We start from the raw sequence: 25,012 nt of genomic DNA on the forward strand, positions 1-25,012 counted from the left end.
GCTCTTAATGTGACATAATCACCCAAAAATTAACCACGATAAATTCAAAAGGGCCTCGCTAATAAACGTGTTTTAAATTTTATACATCTGATAGATAAATAAATCAATTGTTGTTTTAAATTTAAAACACGTTTATTAGTAAAGGGTAAGAATTTATAACGGGAAATTATTTATTGTTCTTGTACCTCCAAGTAGGTAATTACAAATTAGTCTGTGTTTGTTTGTTTGCTTACATTCTACTTAAATTGTTTTATTGTATTTTGAAATATTACGCATTAGAAGTCAGGGGACAGTAAAATGACGCTCTGTTATCTACCTGATAAATATAATTTATTAGAAACTTATAAATAAACATGCACATTACATTTAGTCACAGTTTGACAAACATAATTCTATAGGCGGCCAAATGAGAAACTAACGAACGATCGAACTGTTTTTAATTTTTTATGTCCATAAAATCTACATCTGTGACGCCACCAAATTTAAGCATTTCTTATAACATTTGATTTTACCAAATATTTATAAAAGTTAATTTTCTTCTTAACATCACTTTCCAATATCAATGTTATTAAAAGTGAAACCTATGACAGATAGACGAAGAAAATATTCAGTTGTTTTTTGTTGTTGTTGTTGTTGTTCTTAAATAATATTTAGACAGGTCTCTAATCGGAGGTTGGGGAAAATAGGTACCTATATTCCCTATACACCGTGTCCGGAAACTCGTATTACAAGCGGGAAACTGATGAATCTACATCACATTTAGAGTCGATTTTCTAGGATATTTTTTGTTTTGATTTAAGCTTTTGTTTTCCAGAAAATCGAATCCGAAGATGGGATCAAATTTTAAAAAATATCAACTGTTTAATGTATTTTAAATTGCACCGATCCGTAAATCCGGCTCCAAAATTTTTTTTACACTTTAGTGGTCAAAAATTGAAATGATGAGATCTTTAAAAAATATTTTTTGGGTCCTGGATGGGACTGAGGTAGATCACCATTTTCTCGCTTGTACTGCGAGTTTCTTGACACCGTGTATAAAGCCTCTTAATCGTAGGATTAATTATCTATTTCCTTAATTCCTCTGTCTGCCTTATAAAGAAAAATAATACACACATGATTTGGGATTTTCACGAATTTTTTTAATGAAATTTGTACAGTTTTTGCGTTTTTTCTTCTCGCATGTCATTTTAACTATGATCTGTGAAGCTTTGCAATATAAATTTATTTGCTTAATTAAAAAAGGCTTAATACAATAAAATCATTTGCCGCTTAGCTCACTACGGAATTCCTGTCCCGAGATGTGCAGCTTTTCAATTGAAGAAATAAAAAAATAATACATACAAACTTAATATAATATTCTAAATATAAACCTACAAAATGATTACAAAAATAAACTATAAATGAAATTTTAATTTGAGTAACTGTATTTAGTGTTTATTTTTGTAATCATTTTGTAGGTTTATATTTAGAATATTATATTAAGTTTGTATGTATTTTTTTTTTATTTCTTTAATTGAAAAGCTGCACATCTCGGGACAGGAATTCCGTAGTGAGCTAAGCGGCAAATGATTTTATTGTATTAAGCCTTTTTTAATTAAGCAAATAAATGTATATTGCAAAGCTTCACAGATCATAGTTAAAATGACATGCGAGAAGAAAAAACGCAAAAACTGTACAAATTTCATTAAAAAAATTCGTGAAAATCCCAAATCATGTGTGTATTATTTTTCTTTATAAGGCAGACAGAGGAATTAAGGAAATAGATAATTAATCCTACGATTAAGAGGCTTTATACACGGTGTCAAGAAACTCGCAGTACAAGCGAGAAAATGGTGATCTACCTCAGTCCCATCCAGGACCCAAAAAATATTTTTTAAAGATCTCATCATTTCAATTTTTGACCACTAAAGTGTAAAAAAAATTTTGGAGCCGGATTTACGGATCGGTGCAATTTAAAATACATTAAACAGTTGATATTTTTTAAAATTTGATCCCATCTTCGGATTCGATTTTCTGGAAAACAAAAGCTTAAATCAAAACAAAAAATATCCTAGAAAATCGACTCTAAATGTGATGTAGATTCATCAGTTTCCCGCTTGTAATACGAGTTTCCGGACACGGTGTATAGGGAATATAGGTACCTATTTTCCCCAACCTCCGATTAGAGACCTGTCTAAATATTATTTAAGAACAACAACAACAACAACAAAAAACAACTGAATATTTTCTTCGTCTATCTGTCATAGGTTTCACTTTTAATAACATTGATATTGGAAAGTGATGTTAAGAAGAAAATTAACTTTTATAAATATTTGGTAAAATCAAATGTTATAAGAAATGCTTAAATTTGGTGGCGTCACAGATGTAGATTTTATGGACATAAAAAATTAAAAACAGTTCGATCGTTCGTTAGTTTCTCATTTGGCCGCCTGTAGAATTATGTTTGTCAAACTGTGACTAAATGTAATGTGCATGTTTATTTATAAGTTTCTAATAAATTATATTTATCAGGTAGATAACAGAGCGTCATTTTACTGTCCCCTGACTTCTAATGCGTAATATTTCAAAATACAATAAAACAATTTAAGTAGAATGTAAGCAAACAAACAAACACAGACTAATTTGTAATTACCTACTTGGAGGTACAAGAACAATAAATAATTTCCCGTTATAAATTCTTACCCTTTACTAATAAACGTGTTTTAAATTTAAAACAACAATTGATTTATTTATCTATCAGATGTATAAAATTTAAAACACGTTTATTAGCGAGGCCCTTTTGAATTTATCGTGGTTAATTTTTGGGTGATTATGTCACATTAAGAGCTTCGTTATTATTTAGCCAACGTTTCTGTTAGCGTTACAGTGTACTTTATCAGGGCAGATGAGAATGGTGGAGAATTGTGTGTATGTGTATGTAGAAGTGATACCGTGTTGCAAGAGTTAATCCTCGTACGGCCGGTATTTCAGTACATAATACTAATAATAATTATTAGTGAAATTAATGTGGTTTTCGGCGTTTAGTTTTGTTGTAACCGTTAAGTAACGGATGCCTAGTTCCTTTTGAACATAGTTTATTCATTATTTTTCGAATACAAATACATATTTACAATGAAAAGAATTATTTTATAACTAGCTTTTAGCCCATTGGGCTACTAATTGTTAAAAAATTATGTCTGATATAATGTTTGAATGTGGATGAAGCAACGGGAGTGTGCATTTATTTTTATATTTATGATTTGACCTTTGAATTTGCAAGAAGTGTGTGCCCACTTTACATTGATTATTTGATATTTGATTGTGGATAAAGCGAGGAGCGTGTGCCTACTTTTATATTTATGATTTAACGTTTAAATGTGGATGAAGGATGATGTGTGTGCTTACTTTTATATTTATGATTTAACGTTTAAATGTGGATGAAGGAAGAAGTGTGTGCCTACTTTTATATTTATGATTTAACGTTTAAATGTGGATGAAGGAAGAAGTGTGTGCCTACTTTTATATTTATGATTTAACGTTTAAATGTGGATGAAGGAAGAAGTGTGTGCCTACTTTTATATTTATGATTTAACGTTTAAATGTGGATGAAGGAAGAAGTGTGTGCCTACTTTTATATTTATGATTTAACGTTTAAATGTGGATGAAGGAAGAAGTGTGTGCCTACTTTTATATTTATGATTTAACGTTTAAATGTGGATGAAGGAAGAAGTGTGTGCCTACTTTTATATTTATGATTTAACGTTTAAATGTGGATGAAGGAAGAAGTGTGTGCCTACTTTTATATTTATGATTTAACGTTTAAATGTGGATGAAGGAAGAAGTGTGTGCCTACTTTTATATTTATGATTTGACGTTTAAATGTGGATGAAGGAAGAAGTGTGTGCCTACTTTTATATTTATGATTTGACGTTAAAATGTGGATGAAGGAAGAAGTGTGTGCCTACTTTTATATTTATGATTTGACGTTTAAATGTGGATGAAGGAAGAAGTGTGTGCCTACTTTTATATTTATGATTTAACGTTTAAATGTGGATGAAGGAAGAAGTGTGTGCCTACTTTTATATTTATGATTTGACGTTTAAATGTGGATGAAGGAAGAAGTGTGTGCCTACTTTTATATTTATGATTTAACGTTTAAATGTGGATGAAGGAAGAAGTGTGTGCCTACTTTTATATTTATGATTTGACGTTTAAATATGGATGAAGGAAGAAGTGTGTGCCTACTTTTTTTATTTACGATTTGATGTTTGAATGTGGATGAAGCAAAGAGTGTGTAATATTTATTATTTTATACGGATGAATTAAGGATGTGTGGCTCAAAACATTTAAATTTTTGACCGTTGCACCCAACGGAGATGAATAAGTTTATAAAACTTATTGAAAATTGTGTGTGCATGATGGTTATAAAATTATAATAACTTTACATACCGATTTTCAGAACAACATAATGAACCTTTCTGAAACAATACTAAACTCCAATAAAAGGGGTAGATAACGATATTATTTCACCGTTTCAACATTAATGGTAAGAGGATAAGTCAACAAAGCCAACGAGCCTTCTGATACACATGGACAGGATAATACAGCCAGGTATCCCCACAAATTCAAATTCCCGGAGTAATTTAGGAAAGGTGCCGCTTTGTCTTGTAGCGAGGTCCCGTTGCAGGTTATAAACCTCCCAGGGATAAAGGGTGAAGAACTTTTAAATTGCAAGCACAGAAACGCAGGTAAACATATTTGACAATATCACGTACGACAGCTGTGTTGGCAATTTCATAATAATAATAATAATAATACTATTCAACAGTCGACGGATAAATAAACTAATTATTTAGAGCCAGACCAAGTGCTGATTTATTAAAATCCGGTTATAATCGGGATTGCAGGCCATTTCCTATTTAACTTAATTTCTAGTAAATTTCTAATATATCTCAACACGGGTTCATGCACCTGCATTTGTCCGGATAATATACAATAACGAAATGCGAAAATATTAGATTTTTCACGAACACGTGTTCCGACATCGCGATAACACATTCGTTTTTCACTGAAAGTATATTAGGAAACTATCAATTCATTCTTTAAAGGCCTGCAATTCCGTTTTCAACCAGATTCCGAATAATTTGAAGACATTCAGATAAATCATATCCGACAAGCGATACCAAAAGTATTGAATTAAATTATAATTCTTTATTCGAAATGTGTATTTGTTTTGTTAAAATGTTCGACAGATGTGAATAGATGTCGTAATTTTTCAAATTTTCTAACATACGAAAGGTATATTTCCTCTTTTGAAATGCAATGATACTTTGTTTTGTTTCACAAATCCTACAATAATAATATCCCTTGATTTCAGGGGTATGCGCTAGTCATTAATTTAATTGCCTACCGTGATCAAGTAAATGTAATTTATATTACCCAATCCATTAACCCACTCCTAAACCAAAATTTGAAATGAAGGTATTTCTTTGAATAATTTACGTTTATAAACAGCATCGTTGAGACTCAGTAATCAAGAGTACAAACTTCAAACAAACCAGTAATGAGTTTATCATCTGTAGATAATTATATAATAACTTTATAATTCGCTCGCAAGAAATAACAATTGACTTAATAGGGTGCGACAGCTGAAGTCAACAGGTCCCAAAGGTTGTATTATTTATAAAAACCTATGTACTCAAGGAAAATAATACAATATTTGCGACATAGAACACAGCTAATTAGGTACCATACTTATGTTACCCTGCAAAAATAATTTACAATTTTGTTACGAAAATAAATAACATCATCAATCATACATAGGTATAATTAACATTTTTGTAATCAAATTCTCCACAAACAAGTTGTTGGTATTTTGTTGTTTTTCGATTGAATTCCTAGATCCGTGAAAAATCACGCCATATAAAGTTAAACACAATTTTTAAAGTAAACGATTAAATATATATTTTTTTAAATGCAATAGCCAATAATTGAACTCGGTCAACTGCTTGGAAGGCAACAATGATGTCCATAAATTCATGATTAGTATGTACGGACAGCATAATATACAAACTATATATTATTGAAATTTAAAATGCTGCGTACTTCCCATCCGAAAATATATGTGTTTATTAACAAATGGAAAATTATTAATTTAAATATTTGTTTCACTAAAAAAATGTGTTTCGGGTGGTTTATCTCAACATAAATTTGAATCACAATAATTACTTACGAAATGGGAAATTTCAGCCAAATTCTCAAATCCTAATGGTGTCCATGTGTACGACGACAACAAACAAATTGAGGAAAAAATAAACAAAAATGACAGCCCGAAATCAAGGGTTTTACGACTTCAATGGAAACGCGATACAAATTAACACGAACACACTGAAATTAATTAAAACAGATTAAAAACACGTTTGCGACGAATGTTATAGTAATTGTTGTTCATTAATTAACTAATGCAAGCACACTATTGTCTTCCGCTTTCAAAACACCACGGAATATAATAATAAAATATTATTCTCAGCGAAATTCACGAAATAAACGGCCTCTCTCCCGAAATAAACGTCCCGAAAGCATCACTGACGCATGACTGAAGTACTGATAACGTTTACTAAGTCGAAAGGTAGGTACCACGATGCTAGGTGCCAACAGAATATTTAATCCTTTATGTACACCATTGTGAAATAAAATCCACATAATCTTATCGGTAAATGGGGAAAACAGAGCTTCAAAGTTACCGCCTGGGAAAGCCACTATTTTAGCTAGGCTAGAAACCAAATGGGGTGCATTTGGAAATATTAACCAATTTGACTGTCTTATATTAAATTTGGTTTACATAAATTTAATATTAAGTTGATTTTTAAAATCAGATACTTTAATTGATAGTTTATAAAACATAGTAAGTTACGTATTAAAAGTGGTAGATACTATCAGTATCACCCAGGTGAAAGACCATCATTCCGAATGGTAAAGTTGCTTGAAATGGCTTATATTTGATTAGTGACCAATACCATATCATTCGTTTTTCTATTCCATTCAAGCCTTCCAACATACTTTGGCTCCAAACAATTCAGACTCATGTGCGTTGTTCACATAAGATACAATAGTTAAGGGGTTGTGCTGAAAAAAATGTCATCCCTAAATACTTAAATTACAAAGATTAAATTTGTTCCTGATGTCCTAGGAGGATCCAAAACACAGAGCACATCTAATTACAGAGGCAATTGAAATCCATAAAAACCAATTAATACGACGGATGAGTTAAGCATACTAGTTCTTGTTATCCGGTACGTGGCGACTATACCAAAACTAAACGCCGAAAGGCACATTAATTTTACTAAATATTGTAGTGAAATACCGGCCCATACATGCATAAACATACACAGGATCTACACGTCTGCTCTGATGATGTACACACTGTAATGCTTTTCGAAATGTTAGATAAACAAGGAGGAAGCATAGTAGCCCAAAAATTAATCACGATAATACCTACTCAAAAATAATAATCTCAAATGAAATCTGCAGTATCTCCATTAAAATTTTAACAAGATTACAAAAAATCGACTCTTAAAAGTTTCTGAAAAACATTTGAAAATATTCAAATGAAGTTCCCCGGCTACACCCTATTCACATAAGGGTCCACCGACATTGGGCTTTTGACGGTTCAATCACTACAAATGCTGTTCTGGTTTTTCCTTCATAAAAGGAAGAATCTATATATTGGTGTTCCCGAATTAGTAATAACAATAACCCATTATTTGCCATCACATCAGAAATTACCATAATTTATTTTTTACCCACAATCTACAGTCGAAAAATCGCCACCGAATTAATATTCATCTCGAATCGAGGGGTTAAACATAAAGAAATGTATTTTTATTATGATACAAGTAGTATTATTTGACAAAGGCCTTTTATCTTGTGTATGTAACTGTGAAATTATTTATGAATTTTTGTTAATAAACGATATAAATATCAATAAGATCGGTAGATATTTAAAAAATATTATTTTTCCGGTTAATATTATTTGACAAAGGCCTTTTTAACTTGTGTATGTAACTGGGAAATTATTTGTGAATTTTGTTAGATATTTAAAAAATATTATTTTTCCGGTAAAATGTATAAATTGCATATGTTCATCTTCATACCGAGAAGATCATCATAATATTAATTGGTATCCATAATTATTGTTCATTGAAATATTTTTTATAAACATTATTATTCAAAATTCCAAACTTATTATTATACTATTTTAAAAAAATGCAGGTTAATGTGATGTTTAAGTAATTAACTGGTAGGTAGGTATTTTCCTGCCAACTATGAAATTCTTTTTTCAATTAAATTGTTAATTCAAACCCCATCTTTTCGATAAAACACCTGATCATTATTGTTTGGCACTCAATTATTTTGTGAGTGGACGAAGATAATATTTCCCTTCGCACAATGTTTGGGTGAGTTAGGAATGTCAATCTTTTTTTTAATGGTTTAATTGTTTTTTAAGACTTTTTAAAAATAATTTGGCAAGATGACATAGAGTTTTACAAATTTAAATACTTTTGTTTCAAGCGTGATATTAGTAAATATTTAAGTTTTTTAATTACTTTTTTTTTAATACTTCGCTAATTATTTTCCCATTTGATCTCTGGTGATTTGACGTGTTGTTTTTGTATTGTTTTGTATTTACTATGCTTATATAATGCATATGCATAATAAGGATTGACTAGATTATCATTTTTGGAAAAGCGTGTGGAAGGGTTTAGTTTTTCCTGTGGGAAGATTTAACCCGGACATAAAGTCGGAGAAACAAATCTAAACAAAGCATGGGACACAACATGACAAAGAAAAATAAAAAGGAAACGGTCTCAGCTGGAAATCGAACCCAAGATCTCTATTTTACAGGGACAACGCCTCTATAAATAGGTCGGTAGTTTCCTAGTATCGATGCATCCAGTTGGTTGGATTTTAAGATTGGTATGATATCAGCTCGACTCATGTCCATAGGCATATGTGTGTGTCGTAAGAGGCTTGAGTACAGGGCGGCTAGAATAGTATGGAGATGATTTCCTGCGTACCTTATGTGCTCGATACCAATACCGTCGTATCCTGGACTTTTACCTAGGGCGGTTTGCTTAATCGCGCATTCGATCATTTCAGGAGTAATGTTCATGATCAGGTCATCATTTGCCGCAGGCAGACATGTCATCATATTTAGTTTCATGCTATCTCCTTGATCCGCGCTTAAAGAAAAAAAGTCTTTAAATTCGTTAGCAATGTTTTCATCCCCCGTGATGTTGTTGACACTTAGTGGAGCTTTGCTCTTGGCTTTCAGCACAGTTGAAGTTTTTTGCCAAAACTTTTTGAAGTCTTTGTTGTGCATAGCCGTAGCTATGCTATCCATTCTTGCTTGATTTTCCGAGTGCTGACATTTTCGGAGAGCAATTTTAAAAGATTTCTTACTAGTTTTTCTTTCGTCTGCAATACAACCTTCCGTAGGCTTTCCGGCTTGGACCCAGCAAAGGAATGCATGCCTTGAGTGGCGATACAGAGTTGATACTTGATCATTCCACCCTGGAACAATGTCATACTTTTTTTGGGTCCTTTATTTTTGAATGCTTTTATAGCGGAGTTTCTCAGTGTTTTCACGATAGTGTCGTAGAGAGAATCTAGTTCCATTTTGTGAACTCTGTTATCACAGTTAAATCTCTGACATCTTATGGCATCTGGAGGTTTTATTTTAGGCAATAATTTTTCCGCACAGGCGTTGTAAGTTTTTACATCATTTTCGGACTTTGCCGCCCATTTTCCAAAATCTCTTGGTGGATTTTGTCTGTTAGATATAATAGGGATTAGATCCACATCTATTTCGACATTTAGTGGGAGATGATCTGACCATGTCGCATTGGCTGTGATGTTCACATTCCTCACTGCACTGCTCAACCCCTGTGTCATAATACAGTGATCAAGCCATCTGGTGGTTCCATGGGCATCAAAATCAAAATCAAAATCAAAAATCAAAAAATTATTTATTGTAAAATTAAAATTAAAATTACAAAAGGTATAGCTTATGGGTAGACCCATTTCTTCCAGCTAACCACATTTATTTAATTACAATGTTTATACAGATAAAATAACAATATACCAATGAAAAAATAAAAAAAATACAAATATATATATACCAATAAAAATAGGCGTTTCATTTACGTGAGGTATTCACTCAACGTGTAGTGACATTTATTAACAAGGAAAGTGTTTAGTAAGGATTTGAATTTGTGTGTATCTTGTATTTGTTTAATGTTATGTGGTAGGTTGTTATATACTTTAATGGCCATGTAGTATGGTCCTTTTTGGAATATTGTTTTGTTTGCTTTTGGTATTAGTAAGTTTTCTGTGAGCCTTGTAGCGTATTTATGTGTTGAGTTTTTTAGTGGGAACTTGTCTGTAGATGATCGCACTAACATGCATAACTCCAATATATGTATGTCTGTGACTGTCAGAATTTTCAGATTTTTAAACATAGGTCTACATGAATCTAAACGATCAGAGTTTGTAATTTTTCTTATGCATCTCTTTTGTATGATGAAAACATCTTTAGCGTTTACCGAGTTTCCCCAAAAAATAATACCGTATTTTATTATTGAGTATACATAATACATTTTTATTTTTTTTTTATTTATTTTTTTTTTATTATTTAATATTTGTATGTTTTTTACAATAAATATACAATTTATACATATTATAAAGTGTTATAAAGGTAAATAATAAAAGCTTTTCCTCACCATAAAGAGACGAGGCTCTTGTGTTTGGTGAGTGAATCCTAGCCTAATTATATGGAATCATGTAAGTAAGTACATAATATATTTGCAAAATCAAAAGGGATAAGTAAGAAATAGGCAAGATTTATCAATAATACAGTTTCAAGATTTGAAGGAAATAATAATAAGAGTAAGATATGGACTTTTATAGTACTTTTAGGTAATTTTTTAATTTAATTTTAAATTCCTGAATATCTTCAATATTTTTTAGATATAATGGAAGGATGTTAAAATATGTTATACCTAGATAGAGATAGGTATTTTGTGTGTGCTTTGTATTAAGTTTTGGGATTTTGATAGTTTTTTGATATCTTGCTGATGAATTGAATTGTAAGTTATTTAACTGTATTTCTTTATAAATTTGTAGAATTGAATATTTTTTTTATATATATTGTCTATTGTGGGAACATTGAATATTGAAAAGAGAATCTCAGTAGAAAATTTGGATGGTTTTTTCAATATTACTTTAATTATCAATCTTTGAACTATTTTAAGTGGATTTAATATATTCTTATAAGTTCCTCCCCAGCCAATAATACCATATTGTAATATAGATTGTACAATTGCATAGTACACTCTTTTTAGGTTTTCTTGTCTAAGAATATTTCTAAGTCTTATAAATATATAAATACATTTTCTAATTCTTTTGACAAGTTCACAAATTTGTTTTTTCCATTTAAAATGTTGATCTATGTATATACCAAGATATTTAATTTCAGAAGTTAGACTAAGTATAGAACATTCTTGATTGCAATTAGTTCTGTTACATTTAAGTTGATGTATTATAATTTTTAATTCTGGAATTGATTTAAATTTGTTGATAGAGAATGGGATACATTTTGTTTTTCAGTATTTAATGAGAGGAGGTTTTTATCGAACCAACTTTTCAGTATATTAATATCAGTATTTGCTAAGTTATTAACATTATTCCAATCAGTACCTTCAATTATTATAATAGTGTCATCAGCATAAGATATTATTTTTCCATTTAATCTTTGATTGAATATGTCATTTACATAAATGATAAACAGTAACGGTCCCAGGACTGTACCTTGAGGTATGCCGAAGTGACTTGTTTTTTGTTGACTAAGTACATCGTTGATTTTTACGACTTGAGGGCGTTTGAAAAGGTAGCTTTTTATCCATTCTATAGCTGTACCACTTAATCCAATGTTTCTTAATTTACTTATAAGTTTGTCGTGTGATATGCTATCAAAAGCTTTTTTAAGAACTATGAAAATTCCAAAGCATTTTAATGATTTATCTAATGAATTATGAACAAGACTAGTTAATTTTGCAATTGCATCCTGAGTGCTTCTACCTTCCATAAAACCGAACTGATTTTCATTAATTAATTTATTACATTTTACAAATTGATTTATCCTTTTTTTAACTATCCTTTCAAAATTTTTTGCTATGTTCGAGATTACTGATATGGGTCGGTAATTGCTAACTTCTTCTGGGTTACCAGATTTAAATATTGGAGTAATGGTAGTTTGTTTGTAGATTGATGGGAATACTCCGCTTTGAAAACTTGTATTTATTATATGCATTAATGGTTTGGAAATTAGTTTTTTAATGTTTTTTAAAATATCAACTGTAATTGCATCAAAGCCCGGAGCAGAACCTCCTATCATTTCAGTTATAATAGAAACTATTTCGTCCTCTGTGGTGATTTCAAATGTTGCCATTTTTTTTTCAGCATCAATATTACTGTCTGGAGATGTTATATATGGGTCAATATGTATAAGATTGGCTAGATTTTTCCCTACATTTGCAAAATATGTGTTAAATATATTTGCAGCTTTTGATGGGTTTTCTTTACAACATATTTTCGAGTTATCATGATTAATAGCACCGATTTCATTATTCCTGTATTTTTTTTTGTCAATTATTTCATTTATCACCGTCCATACTCTTTTACTATCATTTTCAGCCTGATCCAACTTATGTTTATAATAAATTTCTTTTGTATGTTTTATAATATAAGAAAGTACATCGTACATCGCTTACGTAAGTGAAAGTATCAGAGCCTAGATGCACCATATCAGTGTATGTATAGTTATTCTCTGTACAAAATTGTGCAAGTTCACGTCCAAAAAGAGATCTCGGATCTGCATTAAAATCTCCTATAATAATTGAGTTGGAACTGTTTTGTTCCTCAATAATGGCGTTTATTTTTCCCAAACAGTTTGAGAATTCCGGTAAGTTTTCAGCTGAATTGGTTGGCATATAAACTGTTACTATAAGGAGAGTTCCATTGGATGACTTTATTTCAATAGCCGCGATTCGAGGTTCTCTACAATCAATAAGAGTAGTTTTAATTGTATTGCGCCATAAGATACCAACGCCTCCGTAGGGGCGGCCAATTAAGTCCCAATTTTGATTAGGGAACTCACTTCTCTTCGATAGTTTCTAGCTAAAGGAACCCAAAGTGACAATTATATTTAGCTCTTCGTTGGTGGAGTGATCTCCACAGAGTGTCGGTAGCAATATAAACTTTGGAAAAAAGCAACAATAAATTCGGTGTAATTTCAACTTCCACAAAGTGTTTTATTCAAAGAAAATCTATCCTTTTGTTCTTAAAACTAATTTAAACACCTACTGTAGTGAAAATAAATTTAAAAACGAAAAAAATCCTATCTATTTGTAGATTAGGTCAATCCTCCGTTATCTCTACTGGCAAAGACGTCAGTGATAGTTTTTTTAAGGCTTTTTTTTCAACTCTCAGCACTTACAAAGCATCGAGTCTATCTTGACTAAAGTAGAAAAATACCGTTTGCTCTCTACCGATGTAACAGGGATTGTACACATATTTTTTTTTAACAATTTAAACCACATGAAAATACCTTGAAAAAAGCATCCATTTAAATAGTTGTCAAATACATATTGAACCATCGGCATTTGTGAACAGTTCATTCCTATCCAAAAAATTGCCAATTTATATGTATAGGCACAAAAATCGAGATCATGAAAAGTTGTTCTATACTCAGGAAAATGATCACAAAAGAGTAACGTATCTGGTGAAAGGTGATCTGTGAACTGAAATCCTGATTTTCTAAATCCTTGAGATAATATAAAATCACACACTTAAAAAACACTCACAACACTAAGCACGGAAAACAAAAACAAAAACTGTTCTGTTTATCGCACCCGCACAAACACTCTGCTTTATTATTTATAAAACTCCTTTTAAAAACTACGGTTTTAGGTTTATGTTTTTGACTTGCACTCCTGTAATACATAAAATGGGCCTAGTTCAGAGCATTGTTTTTTTTATAAATAGAACGACTACTCATTTTTGTTTCTTCCTGTCGCATCCTAAACATGTAACATATTGACTTGTCAGAATGTGTCTCTGCATTGTTATGCTGGTGATTGTAGAATTCTGTCTTTGGTCGACACTGAGCGGAACTCATTGAGCAAACACACTGAGCAAAAATCAAAAAAAAAGTATTCCCACAGTCACGTTTCTACAGCGCCGCCATCAACACGTTCCCGTGCGCGCCTCTCCATACTGTGCCTATCTACAGTTTACCGATTGCCACGTGCCCCCAGAGTGGTTATAATCGAAGTTTTTAAATAATCGAAGTACAACAAGTCATCTTGCCTTCACGTTTTTCTTTGCCAAATCAAGTTTTTTCGTGCAAGTGCCCCCCGCGCAGCCAAATTGTGCCACATACATTTTATCACGCGCCCACGCCGTGTTCAGTGCTCCGCCATCAACCAACCTCACGTGCCCACCGTGCCCGTGCCCCATTGTGTCGTGCAACACGTTCATTCTGCCTTCGCGTTTTTCTTATTAAAGTTTTTTCGCGCAAGTGCCCACCGCCCCAGTTATTGTGCAATTTCTCGCCCTCACACAGTTCAGTGCAATCTCATTCAAACCAACATTTCAAATTTCACTTCATTCACGTAATCTATGCCGTACAAAGTGCCACCGCCTCGTGTCTGTTTCCAGCCTTCCACACTCACATTCCCGTTCAAAAATCACCCCAGTTCCAGTTCCAAACAAACTTTTTCTCACATCATCCAGTTCCAAAAATTTAACCAGTTCCAAATCACTCCAGTTCCAAAATCACTTCAGTTCCCAAACCTTTCCGGTTCCTACCTACAGTCAAGTGCTAATCAACATACAGTGTCTTTGAACTTTTGCCGTGAATCCGGGTTTCAACAGAGTATTAGCCGCCTGAACGACGAGTAGGGCTCGTTGCTCGCTCAAACCCGGGTTTTCGCCGAAATCAGAACTGCCATCACTCCAGATTCACCATCACACCTACCGCTACCAACTCAGCCAGTCTACCACGCCAGCCGCCCACCTGTAAGTGCTTTATTTGTCTTATTGTTTTATCTGGCATACAGTTCTCTCCAAGTTTTTAAAGTCATTATTTTCATTCTTTCATTCAATTGCAACAATCTTTCGCCTCTCTCTCCCCCCAACCACCTACCATGTCTATTTCCCGTTCCCAAACATCCATCCCCATCGATATGGAAATCGCAAAAATCCAACTTGAATTAGAAACTTTCTTTGATTCTCACCCCGTCCGAGATTCCGCCACCGACGAGGATATATCCTACATATACCGTCTACAATCCCGCCGTCTCGAACTAGCCCGCTCCCCTGCCCACTTCCCTTGCACTTCGCCGCCCAACGACGGTAATGTCACCCCCACAAACCGCGTCATCACCCATTCCCAAACATCCAGACCCATCGAGTTGGTACTCGAAAACATCGATCTTCAAATAAAAAAATTCGTTGAATCACACCCAGACAAAAAATCCATCACTCCTGAGGAAAAAACCTATTTCATCGATCTAAACCACCGTAGATTGGAACTAATCGACTCCCGGTCTCAATCATCCCCACCCAACTCCCCCCCCAATGACGGCAACGTCACCCCCACCAACCGCTCCACCACCCCCCCGCCCTCAACCCAAAATACCCCCTCCTCCTCAGTCACAGCCAACCCCCCGCCCTCCACCCAAAGCACCCCCTCTTCCTCAGGCACTGCCACCCCCCCGCCCTCTACCCAAAGTACCCCCCCCTCCTCAGACATTTCCACCCCCCCTCACCCTACCCAATGCACCCCCTCCCTCGCAGGCAATACCTCCCCCCCGACCAGCGCCCGCAAGCGTCTTGCCTCCTCATTCTCGTCACACTCCAGCGACTACTCCAACAATTCGGGGCCAGAATACTCTGGCTCCAAATCTTCAGCATCAGCTCCCTCTGGTGCTGAAGACATGGCTTGGGTAGCCACAAAGCTCTCCCGCAAAAGAAATCGAGCCTGGCAGTCGCCCAGCTCCTCCCCCAAAAAAGTCCCCTCATCCCCCATCAAAAAAAAACAACTCCTGTTCACTTCAGTTAAATCTCCCCAACGCTCCCCCCCCCCTCCCCCCACCTCCCAACTGTCCCCCAGTCAACTTGCCACCCCCCCTCGCCCCATCTATCACCCCCTCTAACCCCATTCATCCCCCCCCAATCCCCCTCTTCACCTGTAACCCCCCCCAAGGCTTCTCTACCCCCCCCAATTCCCCCCGGGTGGTCGTTTCGACCGAAAAGATCCCTCCAGTGGTGCTCCATTCCAAATCGGGATGGGCCTCACTCGAGCGTACCCTCACAGACAAAGGGATAGACTTCTTCGCAAAAAATCAAGCGAAGTTTATCACCATTCACCCCAAATCCGCCCGCGACCTCAATCGCATCATCCCAATCCTCCTCGAGCGCAACATCGACCACGACTCTTTCAAATTGCCTGAAGACAAACCCCTAAGGGTTGTCCTCAGAGGTATCCCTGAAGATATATCAACCCAAGATATTCACAACATCCTTTGCCTCACCTACCCCGTCCTCTCAGTCCACCGCATGCGGTCCGGCCCCTCCCGTCGTGAAATACCCCTCATGCTGGTCAACCTGACCAAAAATGAGGTGGCAAAAAAAATATTCACCGACCTCACTTCCATCCTTCACCTCCAAATTACCGTTGAACCCCAACGCAGACCCCCCTCAGTCAGCCAATGCCACTGTTGCCAAGCCTTTGGCCACTCCTCTTCCTGCTGCAACGCCACTTTTCGCTGCGTCAAATGCGGCGAACCTCACCCAACCACCTCATGCACCAAATCCCCCGATACCCCAGCTACATGTGCCCTTTGCACCGGCCCCCACCCTGCCAACTACCGAGGCTGCCCCGAACGCCCCACCCCCCGCCCATCATATAGATTTCCCCCCTCCCACCCCTTTAACCTACGCCCCCTCATGCATACTCCCATCTCTATGCCCAACAATTGGCCCCTCCCTTCCTACTCCACCACTGCGCCCTCCCCCTCTTTCCCCCAACACCATCTAACCCCTATCTCTACCCCCCCCCCACCTCTTCACCTTCTGTCACGATTCTTCAAATCCCCCCTACCACCTCACTCTCTCAACAGTTTCAACGAGGCCCCCCTACCCCCCTCCCTGTTACCACACTCTCACTCCCGAACCTAAAGGTCCCCCCTAACCCCCCCCCCCTACCACTTCACTCTCTCAACAGTTCAAACGAGCCCCCCCTACCCCCCCCCTGTCACCACACTCTCGCTCGCGAATATACGAGTCCCCTCTACCCTCCCCCCTACCCTCCCCCCTACCACCTCACTCTCCCAACAGTCCCGTCGAGCCCCCCCTACCCCCCCCTTGTCGCCACACTCTCGCTCACGAACCTACAAGTCCCCCCTACCCCCCCCCTGTCACTTCAACCCACCCCCCGGACCCTCGCGTCCACCCCACGCCCCCCTATTCTCTCACGTCTCTGCCACCCCTCCCCCTTCACCCCACCTCATAACTCTAACCCCCCAAATCATTCTGGCCCTGTCCAACGCGGCCTCCCAACTGAGATCAGCGCTTGAATCAAACAGCCGTCTCGTCGCCCACGTCAATTCACTCCTCAGCTCCATCCAAATCCAAAACTCCACAATCAACATTCATCCCCCCCCCCAACAACCACTAAAATCTTTCGTCAAATCTCCCCCCCATCTGCAGCCATTCTAGCAAAAAAATTTTCACAAACAACTAAATAATTCTACTCCTACAACCAATTTTAACTCATGTTGAAAGAGAAAGGGGCCTTTTTGGCCCGGAGCTCTGTATGCCATTTATTCAAAAGTCAAAAGTCATTGAATGAAAAAGAGTAGATGTTAAATTAGAGCCACAATGTCGACAACAATATGACACAAAAAATCCCGGTTAAAATGCTACTGGCAAACTGTTCCTTTTGATGTGGTGGTAAAATTATGGACACCATTCTCCCTGGGCAATGTACTTACCCACGGTTTTGACTCAATAACAATATATGTGAACATTCTCGTAAATTTCTTTGAGCGATATGTGAAACGAACCACTGCTCTGAATATAGGTACAAAACGCTATGCTTTTGTTCAGCATGCAGCACACATTGTATAGACACCTATTTGTACCTATGCGTTATGTTATATCCGAATCGAGTTTTGTGGATTTATTTGTGATAAGGCATGTGGGAAGAAATTCAGGGAGTGCTTCGCTCTTCCGCTCTTTAGGGCTAGCTGCCATTGAGTATATCCATAGTGAAGAAGCAAAACTTTCAAGTTATTTGCTGGAATACTTTGTCCTTATTTAGACTAAAAACTCTTGGAATCAGTAACAAGTGTGTAGGACGGCCTGTAGGCTAAAGTCCTCTATATTATTCTTTCAAAATCTCTGTCTATTGCTAGAAACCTAACTACCAGTCCACCTCGGTACCGAGCATAGAGGGGAAAACTATATTACTGACATCTGTCGGATAAGTCTAAGATCTAATATAACCTCTAAAGTCTAAGTTCTATCTACACTAGAGCCATCTATGTCTTGTAGCTCCAACTATCACACTGTTAGCAAAAACATTTTAATATACTCCCTGTATTGCTTTAACGTGTATCCTGTTAAGTATACATGTAAAAACCCCTTTGGGTACAGATACATAATTAGTATCAGCCCATAATTTTAAATTTTAACCACAAATTATTTTCTAACTTTGTTAAGCGCTCTATTAAAAATGGAACCATTAGCAAAGTTCACCACCAGTTACTTTACAGGCTCCTGCCTAGCACCTAGTGGTCAGAGGTAAAACTAGGGCTAACAGATAAAACAGATGTTTTGCCTTATCAATTGGCTTTCTTTGACAGTGTTTGTTTACAATTAGCTTGTCAATGTGTTTTACTTGGTTAGATTATAAAAAGCCTCGCCGGCTGGATTCCTTCTTCTTCTCTCCTATAAAATAGTAACAAGCAGTCATTATGGTCTACAGACCATTAGTAAAAGTGTTTTGTCCGGGTCGGGAATAATTTAACTCTTTGTAACATTAAATAAAGTGAAATGCAGTTTTGTGCAGTAAACACAAAAAACCATGCATCTGTTATTGAAGACTTCATCAAGCCCAAACAAATCTTAACACACTCGTTATATTGTCGCTATGTATACGTCTCATCCTTGGGTTGTATGACCGATTTTAATACATTTGAAGATAAATTATGGAACATAGCTACCAGGTTTTTCAGTGGGTTTACCGGGATGTTTTGTATCTTCACGTTGTTAGATTGTGACTCATATTTTCTTGAGCTTCAACTTTACTTTCTAGGTAATCCACTATTTTTTTAAGATGTACGTCTTAGGAGATTTGTAATTTCTTGATGTCTTCTTTAATTTGCGAGATTTCACTATTCATTTGGTGGTTGATTTCTTCAATTTGTGTGCTAAGAAAGTCAACAGACTTCACAATATCTTTGAATTTATCCATGATGTTTTTTTCCATCTGCTTTAACTTTTCGTCAATTGTTTTAGTGAATTGATTTAGAAAATTATTATTACGATTTGTGGAGAATCTTCTGCATTTTGTTTCATAGATCTTGTGTTACTTTTCATTATTAGATATTAATATATTCTCTGCCTGAGTGAGACTGTAGCACTATATAATCACCGCAACGTAATGTTTATGAAAAGAGATTTTTTAATTTTTAGTAATAAAATGAGATTCCACTGCACGAAAAACTTTCAATCAAATGTTAGAATCACTAAAACCGCTTATGCTGTTTTGATTATTTATATTGATTTCAGAAGCGAGGCAGAAATCTATATGAATAAAAATGTAAATGTTCATTTGTTAAAAATCTTAAAACTTGGTAAGTTCGTCACCGATTGCTGTAAAATTTTGACACAACGTCGCATTCGAATACGCGTGTGTTTTTATACGCCTATATTATAAAGATGTCACCTGTGATAGGTAAAAACATGCTTTTAAAAATAATAAAAAACAGCGCCATCTGTTGGACGTAAAAGCAACATACGCTATTATTTCTCTGTCTGCACCGATAGACTGAGCCACAGCAACGCGTGGCGAGTTACATCTAGTTATAATAATTATAATTATCAATCATAATTTTGTCATTGCTTTATTTCAGATTTCAATAGTGATGCCTGCGCTAAAGCAATTACGTTCTACCGTGGATAGAATGAAAAGTATGTCTCCTGAACTCATTGTGAAGGCCAATGCTTCGGGGCAATTTATTTTACAAATTAAGACTGATATGGCTACTGTGTCCTCAAGATTCCAAAATATGACTGTGGATAATTTTAATGGTATGTAATATTTTAAAAAGAAAATGATATAATCGCAAGTATCACCAAGAAAAACAATTTTTTCTACAGTTATGAATTGTCAAATTGTCAAGCTCATGATTGAAATATCATTGCGAATTCTAACTGTACAAATTTCATCACGCCGGATTTCTTCGCTCGAGAACTTTTGCCGCTTCAGAAAGCAGACGTTTATTTTATTTATTGGACAATTTGTATAGTGCCGCTTTTGTGAGATATCACCTCAGGGGCGCTTTACAGTTGATGCAGGTAGGTATTACAAAAAAATATAAATATTACAAAAATAAACTGAATTTAAGTTAAGTAAAATGAAGTACAGAAACAGGTGACACGAAGATAGAAGATGGAGACTCTGCAGCAAGAATCCCAGGTGGTGAGGAAACTGGTCCAGCTGCTGCAGCGAAAGAGTCCACCGCGTCCACCAACAGTGCCAGCACGAGGTTCGTCATCCGTCCAGGTATGTGTCTGCTGCTAACAAAGCGCTGACACAATATCCTCTCACAGATACCAGACCTTGGCAGCACCGCTGTGACGTTCGACGAAGATAGAAAATGGAGACTCTGCAGCAAGAATCTTTGGTGGTGATGAAACTGGACCAGCTGCTGCAGCGAGAGAGTCCACCGCATCCACCAACAGTGCCAGCACGAGGTTCGTCATCCGTCCAGGTGTGTGTCTGCTGCTAATAAAGCGCTGACACCTCACATGGATAAGAGACCCTGGCAGCACTGCTGTGACGTTCGGCGAGTTCATCATTCATCTCCATGTAATCCTGTTCCTGGTGATTGTTGAAGTGGTGCATTCTGCCCGCAATAAAAAACGACGGGATAGTAAATTACCATGGGCTTAGCAAAACACTTGCCTTCAGAGTTTCCGAGAATTCCGTTTAAAACATCTGGGGTGCATTTACCGACCGACGTTCGTTTCGAATATCGAATATTTTTGCGCAAAATTTCCGAATATTCACTTTTAAAGCACTGCATTCAAATCACATATTATAAAGTTCTAATAACTGGTTGTTAAGTTTATTTTTATTTAAGTTAAAATGTTATTTTATTGATTTTAAAAATAAGGGAAAGGATAATTTAAGGGATTTTGCCTCATTTCCCTTGAAAATACAAAAAAAAACACAAAGCGGTTGTAGGACGCGTTGGAACGCGTCCTGCTGCCACGAAGGGCGCTATACACATTATGATGATGGTGTAATTCCCCATTATATTTGCTGTATTGTTTTCTTTATTAGGAGGCCATGAAGTAAATAATTTCTCTTAGGAACTATGTCGATTTTGGAGATGCTGTGTCGAGGGTCATTTTAAGGAGAGGAATGAGTGAACATGGGTCTTGAATGGCAGACGGAGTCTGGCAAATTGTTCCACAGCCGAATTGTTGAACTCAAGAACAAGTCGTAGAAATTACCCATTCTCTTGCGACAAATGTCAACCGTGTAGAAAACATTTGTTGTTTTTCCTGACTATGCACTGTTGCCGAAGAGATCAATGATGCCAGTTCCTCTAATCATTTTATATTGAAATACCGGAAGAACAAGGCCAACATTCCCACCTGACGCCTCTGCTCTTAATATTGCAATCCCAATCTGTCGAGATAGGGGAACTATCAAATAGACCGCAATGTAATTATTTAATGTTGTTTTCAGATGCCGATAAAGAAGAAGAAGACGATGACCAGAGAGATGAATCATTCATAGTTTGCAGAATAGACATAAAGAAATTTGCCATGTTTCTAAGTGCGGACCAAATCACACATTCAAAGGTCCTCTGTTCAATGTCCCACAAGAAAATAGTGAACTTATTCATAGAAAATGAAGGCATTATGACATTCCAGTGTTTTATACCTGCCTTGTGTTTTTAATAAATATATTATTTGATTTGTAAGATAAAACAATAAATTATTTGTATATGTATATGTAATGTATGAAGGTATAATTGAAAGGCACATCAGCTTGCAAAGGAGTTTATTCTAGAACTGGCGGTACAATATGTTATTGCCCACACAGTGGGTAGGACGCCTCATTGCCACACGTCACTACACTTTAAATATGGTTTCTTTGTACATACTTCATACATACCACATACATGTATCATGAGCCCTACGACCATAGATAATAGACACAGGGGAGATGGACTATGAACCATTATTAGAATGAAACCGTGCACACAATGCAGATCGCCAAATTTATTTAGTCATACAGCTGCAAATCACATCTACGCACAGCTGCGCCCCGCCTCTATTTCTACCCACCACCAAATGCATATCTTTCATTGGCTACGCCACTTTGATAATCCATTCCGTTTTATCGTATCTCGGTGACAGTTGGCACGCTTCAATGTCATATTTCCCCTTGTTTCTATCTATGAGTACAACCCTTGGAGAGTCTTGCCTGTCTCCAGGAAAACCTCCACTCCTGCTATTTCCTTCCAGTATATCGTCGACGGCAATCCATCACCGCGTAAATCATATTTGGCCACTTTTCAGGAGAGACATAAAACAACTTTTATTAATATATTTACATCGAAATCGCGGCAAATCATTTTATTTTTCATGTTCAATTGTCTTTACAATTATGTATTTAAACACATATACGTTTTTAACCGAAAATAAAATAATAAATGACTTAAGCGGTGATGTTCAGTAAAATACGGCAAAAGTTTAGACTTACGCGGAAATTTATTCTTGTTGGGAGTTAGGTAAATAATATCATTATGTACTGCCGTTCCTCATCCAGAACATATATATTATGTGAGAGACGACATGTCGATTCTTGTCATAGTGGTCTGATCCTACTTCCTTTTTCCTGTTTTGGTAATCCTGGGATGACATCATCTACTCGCTCTGTGATTGGTTGTTTGTTTTGTCACCGGCAGTTGGCGTCTCGCGTCGTTTCATTTGTCAATTGACATCGAAATTCTTTCGAATGTGGTCGAATTATCTCGCGCTAAGTTTTTTCAAATACATAAGTGCTGAGATAACTCAAAAACGAGTGAAATAACTTCCTTGAGAGTGTTTCCTTTTCGTGAAAAGAAAAAATAGTGCTTTGTGTAGATTACGCGTTGTGCATTTGGCGGGAAGAACGCAGTATAACGGTCAGATTTGTTGCGTCATAATGTCTACCGTAGTTCCGACGAAATCTACGCACAAACGCCGTAGCGAGGATATCGATTCCTCCTCTACACACAGACGTCGCAGCGAGAATTCGGATTCGTCTTCGAGTTCGGGTTGTTCGCGGCCTAAAAACAAAAGGCGCAAAAAGAGATCGCAAAAGAAGATGCTCAAGAAATTGACGCGCCAGTTAAGCGATCTGCAGCGTTTCGTGTTCAGGCGAGATGCCGCGGCCGCCGGCAATTCTGACGCGAGTGAGTTTGAGGGTTCCGAAATTGACGGCGAGTCTTTGTCAACCCCTATAGACGCGCCAGGCACCAGTGCTTGTGGTACATCCGCTGCTCCGATTTTTCGTGTGCCGGATCCCACAGTTGCGTTAAAGGAACCGTTAATGGGAGCACCGACAGATGCTATGTTAAAGATGGTGGAGCGCCTGCAAAATTTTGATACTCCCGGTTGGTGTAACGTACGCTACGCAAAGGCATTAAAAGAATATGCAGCAGACCCGGGATTCAAAGAGTTGGAAGTAAATTGCGAGCTCAATTCCCTCACGCCGGCATGTGCTCAACTCACAGGAATGGAAAGGGCCTTTGCAGCAATCACTCACGTGGCGCTCCAACAAAGGCAGGTCATCCAGGACTCTATACAGAGCGTCCTAACCTGGAGCTGTCAGCCTGACACCGAACTTTCGCCGAAGACCCTAGCGGAGAAATTTCAGGATGTCCTTGGGGGAAGTATTGCAAAAAACGATGCAATCCTTCAGATAGCTTGTGGGAAGTGGGCGGAAATCGTTGAGCGGCGACGCCATCGTATCCTGGAGTTGTGCAAAACTCCATCGGAGAAATCAGCCCTGGATAAAATTCCTCCAACGGTATCGCACCTTTTTAATGAAGACAAGCTTGTCTCCCAGTTGCAGAGACTTGGTGGGGCAAGCAAAGTCTTCAGGGCTCAGATCTCGCAGACCCCAAGGGTTGCGAGGCAACCCTTGGGGTCTGCGAGATCTGACTTGGAATCTGTGTCAAGGCCAAATAACAGAACACAGACTCAATGTGCTTCTGCAGGAAATCTGGGTTCCACCCAATTTCCAAATCAGTACCGGCGGGCAGACCCCGGTCACCACTCTGGCCCTTCCTCCTCTTCCAGCAGAGGACGGAAATTTCGGAGGCCGACGGGGCGTGGGCAGACCTCGCACCGTCGTCCCCGAAACAATTGACAATCAGCCCAGGCGATTTCAGGGAGGGCAATTGCGAAGTTCTTTAGAACAATGGCGTATCGCAAATGCCCCCGACTTCGCCCTAAAAATCCTCAATGGCTATCGGATCCCATTTTGGTTGAGACCTCCATTGTCCAGACCCACTCAGGTGAGGTTGCACAATTTCACCACAAGACAAACACCCGAAATGGACATACAAATAAAGGAGTTGCTGAAGATGGGAGTGCTGGAACCAGCACCCATGAATCG

General features: G+C 37.0%; 1 long non-coding RNA gene across 1 annotated transcript; it reads left to right on the top strand.

Moving 5' to 3' along the window:
* Window positions 1-18,976: 18,976 nt before the first annotated feature.
* Window positions 18,977-22,923, top strand: LOC149408834 (uncharacterized). Its single transcript, XR_016305367.1, has 3 exons — window positions 18,977-19,420; window positions 20,241-20,418; window positions 22,088-22,923. It is a non-coding gene; the product is annotated as an uncharacterized LOC149408834 (long non-coding RNA).
* The last annotated feature ends 2,089 nt before the right edge of the window (window positions 22,924-25,012 follow it).

This window comes from Hesperophylax consimilis, unplaced genomic scaffold, assembly GCF_061612785.1.
Source record: "Hesperophylax consimilis isolate HC1 unplaced genomic scaffold, BYU_Hcon_1.0 scaffold_51, whole genome shotgun sequence".
NCBI classification, from domain to species: Eukaryota; Metazoa; Arthropoda; class Insecta; order Trichoptera; family Limnephilidae; genus Hesperophylax; species Hesperophylax consimilis.